The sequence below is a fragment of the Heloderma suspectum genome, chromosome 2 (genome assembly GCF_057233095.1).
Source record: "Heloderma suspectum isolate Gila_16-S chromosome 2, 16-S_ref, whole genome shotgun sequence".
NCBI classification, from domain to species: domain Eukaryota; kingdom Metazoa; phylum Chordata; class Lepidosauria; order Squamata; family Helodermatidae; genus Heloderma; species Heloderma suspectum.
This window is the reverse complement of record NC_139459.1, coordinates 266,541,905-266,546,787: the sequence shown is the minus strand read 5'-3', so window position 1 is coordinate 266,546,787 and position 4,883 is coordinate 266,541,905. Positions and strand designations below refer to the sequence as shown.

General features: G+C 44.8%; 1 long non-coding RNA gene across 1 annotated transcript; it reads right to left on the bottom strand.

Moving 5' to 3' along the window:
* Window positions 1-234: 234 nt before the first annotated feature.
* Window positions 235-2,905, bottom strand: LOC146354520 (uncharacterized). Its single transcript, XR_014787426.1, has 3 exons — window positions 2,586-2,905; window positions 1,231-1,344; window positions 235-455 (listed from the first exon to the last, which is right to left on the bottom strand). It is a non-coding gene; the product is annotated as an uncharacterized LOC146354520 (long non-coding RNA).
* Window positions 2,906-4,883: the final 1,978 nt, after the last annotated feature.

Genomic DNA, 4,883 nt, shown 5'->3' with positions numbered 1-4,883 from the left:
AGAATGTTATGTTTTTCTGGTTCTTATGCTCCAGTGAAGCAGATAAGATCTAAAATGCAGAACGCAGTTGCCAGATGTTTGCTTACAGACCCTTCTGCTATGCCTATGTGAGTTCTTTCTGTGGTGAAAGTTTACGGGGGGGGGGGGTGTTAGAAGGGACAAGAGAGATGAGTTGGAAAGACAATAGAGCCATAAAGATCCACTGATAATTTTTCCTTTTTTCTCTCTTTTATTACAGAAGAGAGAATTATGTTTGGAAAGTTTGTTCATGAAAAACGCATACGCCCTTTGTGGTCCTATGGCAGATCATCTTGCACTATACAAAGACTTATAGAAAGAAGTCTCCATACACTTAAGCTTGGCCATTTTGTATCTTTCCCTTCCTGGCTGGATGATGAACTCCAATACAAACAATGTTCTTTCAAATGTAGTCCCCATCCAACTCTGCTTTCTTGCTGTAAGAAAGAGAATTATGATCACAATGAGGTTGAAGGTTAAAAGGATGTATTACATTTGGGAGAAGCTGTCATTTGAAATAAGCATGTTTCATGCCATTTGTGTGTGCACATGTTTAAGGTGAGATAAAAATAGAAGAGTGTGATCTAATGGTTAGAGTATCAGATTAGAACCAGGAAGACTGAAATCCCTACTCATTCATGAGGCTCATTGGCCAATCGCTCCTTCTCACAACATAACCTACCTTACAGGTTGTGAGAACCAAATGGGGGATTGAAGAAAAATCCTATGCTATCCAGAGCTCCTTGGGACAGGATGGGATAAAATGTAATGAATATCTTTAAAGAATCTAATCAGATGTAGATTCTAACCAATATAGAATGGCTCTGTTAAGTTACAGCAGCCCAGCCTTCCCCAACTTGGTCCTCTCCAGATGTTTTGGACTACAAACCCCACTATTCCTTGCTGGTGGCCATGCTGGCTGGGGCTGATGGGAGCTGAAGTCCTAAACATCTGTAGAGCACCAGATTGAAGTTACAGATTCAGAAAATGCTGTTAGGATGCCATGTGTGAAAACACCCTTAGGGTGCAATCCTATGCATGTTAGGACAGGAAAAAAGTCCTACAGCTCCCAGTATGCTGGGAGTTGTAGGACTCCCCCCCCATCTAAACATGCATAGGATTGCACCCTTAGAGACAAAGGGTATATGTGTGAGCTTTTCTTGTTATATTCAAGGCTACGGCACTTAGCACTGCTGAGAATACCAAACTCACCTATTGGATTAACTGCTGTATTTCCCGCAGTTTTTATTTTGGTCCCAGAGTCAATCTGTCTGTCTCCTCGCCCTCACTATCAAAGACCCCTTTCTAAAGTCAAATGATTTATCTCTGCAACAAGAACAAAGCATGAAACCAAGCATATTGGCCGCATTAACAATAATGCTAATTATGCTGTGCTGCCCTTGGCAAATCAAGGCCTCTGATGCAATGAGCAGAAATCATCAAATGAAGTTTCAGGAGGTTATCACTCTGCTCTCTGTCCTGGGATCTTTTAAAATTCCCCCTTGAATAAGAAGGGGCTTCCCTCATCTTCAGTCCTCAGTGAAGTGGTCATGTTATCGGAAATAGGAAAATTTTCAATACTTATGGCCTTGCTTCCAGAACAAGTTTTTCTGGTGTGAGATTAGTAAAATAATCTGCAAATGTAAAGCATGCTCAGCTGCCTCTATGCCATGTGCAATTTCCAAGGCTTTCTCAAGATGCAATCCTATGCATGTTTAGTCAGAAAAGGTCCTACACCTCCCAGCATGCCTCAGCCAGCATGGCTAGCTGGGAAACGCTGGAAGTTGTAGGCCTTTTTTCTGGTTTAGCACAATCCTAAGCATGTTAAAGTCTAAATTGGATTCTACTGCTAAGTACCTCTGAATCCTCTCGTCATGGATGCCACAGACCAGCATGGTATTCAAGGTGTCTCCAGACTCACAGGCAACACAGTTCTGCCACATACATCCCAGGAGAGCATGAGAAAATGTTAAACCTAAAGTGCTGTACAATTTCCACTGGCATGGGGTTGTGGTAATTTTTATTTTATTTATTTATTTATTTATTGCATTTATATCCCGCCTTTTTTTCCTCTTGCAAGGAACCCAAGGCAGCTTACATTATCCTCCTCCTCTCCATTTTATCCTCACAACAACAACCCTGTGAGGTAGGTTGGGCTGAGAGTCTGTGACTGGCCCAAAGTCACCCAGTAAGCTTCCATGGCCGAGTGGGGACTAGAACCCAGATCTCCCAGCTCCCAGTCCAACACTCTAGCCACTACACCACACAAACTCAATAAATTCTTCAAATGATTTGGCACTGGGCTTTTCAAGAAGCTATCAAACTTCTAATCAGTCCCTATGCCTCTGCCCCACAAGTACTTGATAATATGACACACTTCTTGCTATCATCAGCAGTATCATTAACAATGAAGTACTGGGAGTGTCTCTCTGCATATTGCACTGAGGCCTTCTGATCAGCATCAAATCCTTCATAATCCTATTAACATCCAGTTTGCTGTTTTCCAGTTACACTATTATTTACAATGTGTGAAGAAACAAGGAATAACGATGTATAATCCAGTTTACCTTTGTTGCCAGTGTAACATTTGTGGGTCACACCAGTAAAGTGAAATAATAGCTTTCTCGGTCTTTCTTCGTACACTTCTCACTCCGGCATCCGAGTCCTAGAACCACACGCAAGGTACAGAGGGGTCCTAGCACTAACCATTAAGAAACATTGGGCAACTCTTCTGTCTTTTCTTTCTTAATGGATCTTCTGTGATAAAATGGGAGATTGGAGAAATTATGGAAAAACCAAAGGTGATATCTAGACTCCCATAAAATTCCATGAATTCAGCAGAGTGATGATGCCATAAAAGCCCCATTTAGAAGCACCCACAAAGTTGGAGCATGCTCAGTTCCAACTTTTCTAAAGAAACACTAGGGGCATCTCTCCACCAGCCTAAAATCCTGCATTTAAAATGGGGCTTTCTGCTTCTGTTTTAAATGCAGGATCACAACTGACTCCCTTTACATGCGCTTCCTTTCCCCCCTCCCCTTCTCCCCTTCCCTTCCCCCCTTCTTCTCCACCTGAGTCTTCCATATCTTTTATTGATCTCATTTCTCTTCTTGCTGCTTTAACTCTTTTCATGGAGGAAACTGAAGTGGAATGCAATGGGGTAATTTGATAGCTCATTATCTGCGATCTATTTAAAAACAGAACAAAGGGCATTTAGTGCAGAAGACGCCCTGGAAGGCGTCTGGCAGGGTGACCACTTCATGTAAAGAGCCCGCAAACTTCTGCAAAGGTCAGGAGCAATCTCCATTGCAGGATAAAAGCTCCATGTGAAGGAGTCCCAAGCGGCAACAACATAAACGTATCTTACGTCTGAAGTTCTAAGCCTACATGGTGCCCATTTTCTCAGCATCACAGTGTCACAGAAGGCTGGCTTATACGCTAGACTGTGCATCATTTAATGATGTATTACTATCAAATTTTTTATAATAGATGTTGTACAGATTTTGTGTCATTGCCCAAAATAAATTTCAATTGATTGTCATTTTGTAATTTTTAAGAGTGCAATATTTGGCATATTTAGACAGAAGAACATCCTACAGATCCCAGCGTTCCATAGCCAGCCATGGTATACTGTTATACTCACCTACATGGGACCAAGCCCTACTGGACTCACAGGGACTTTCCTCTGATTAGACATGCATAGAACTGCAGTGTAAAAAGTTTTGGGACCAGTGTTCAGTCTAATAGTGGCTTGTCTTCAAATGTCATCAACATTAGTTAAACAGCGTGTCTGCGAGGTTTATGCTGATAAGAAGCTGGCCTCAACCATCTTGGCTGCTACCCTTGGTTTTAGAGTCAAAGCCAAAGTGTATTGCTGAGGCACAAACCGATTTGGATTTAGAAGGCTGAAAAATATGAAACACTGAGGAAAACAAGTTGCCTTCAAAAGCTTCAAAATGTGGGAAATCTCCCTGGGTTGGATTCCAGATTTAACCTGGATCAACTGTGCTAGTGAAAGAGGATTTCCCCACCCCCGTCTTCCCGCAGCAGCCCCTCCAGCCTCCTGAAAATGCTACACAGAGAGCAGGTGTCCATGATCACAGAGGCGGAAATAAGCCATGGTAGCTTCTTTCTGTTGAGAATATTGCAACCTTTCCTGCAAGTTACTGGAAGGGTGCAGTGTGGCAGTTAGCTAGTTAATGCATGGGAATTTTGGGCATAGCTAGCCTTAGGATCTCTATAGCATACAGTGTGGTTTCCTGCTCCTCCCCTTCCTTCCCCCAGCCTCTCTCTGACCTCCTCCATTGCTGGGAGCAGTTGTGTTTGCTCTCTCTAGGGATGTATGGATCCCCTTACCTGGGGCCCATGGGGGGGTCCACAGGCAGGGGGAGGTGATCCGGTCCTCCCCCCAGAATCCTCCCTGGCCGGATCTGCTCCACAGGGAGTTCGCGGAGCCACCGGCTGGCTCCAGCTGCTGCCAGACTTCTGGCCGTGGCCGGTCTACAGATAGGGATGTACGAATCCCTTACCTGGCTCCACGCAGGGACATCCGTGATGAGGGGGAGGCGCTCTGTCCCTCCCCCCGGAATCCTCCCTGGCCGGCTGTGCTCCGCGGCGGCTTTGCGGAGCTGCCGTCCGGGGCCGTCCGCAGCCGGAGTTCTGGCTATGGCCGGGCCCTGTGGCCGCAAATGGCGGCCGTCGTAGCGGCTGCCATTTGCGTCCTTGCAAGCAGCCGTGATAGGCTACGTAAGTATTTATGTAGCCTATCACAGCAAAGAGCAGGGACGCAAATGGTGGCCGCTACGCCATTTGCGCCCCTGCTCTTTCCCGTGATAGGTTACATAAGTATTTACGTAGCCTATCAC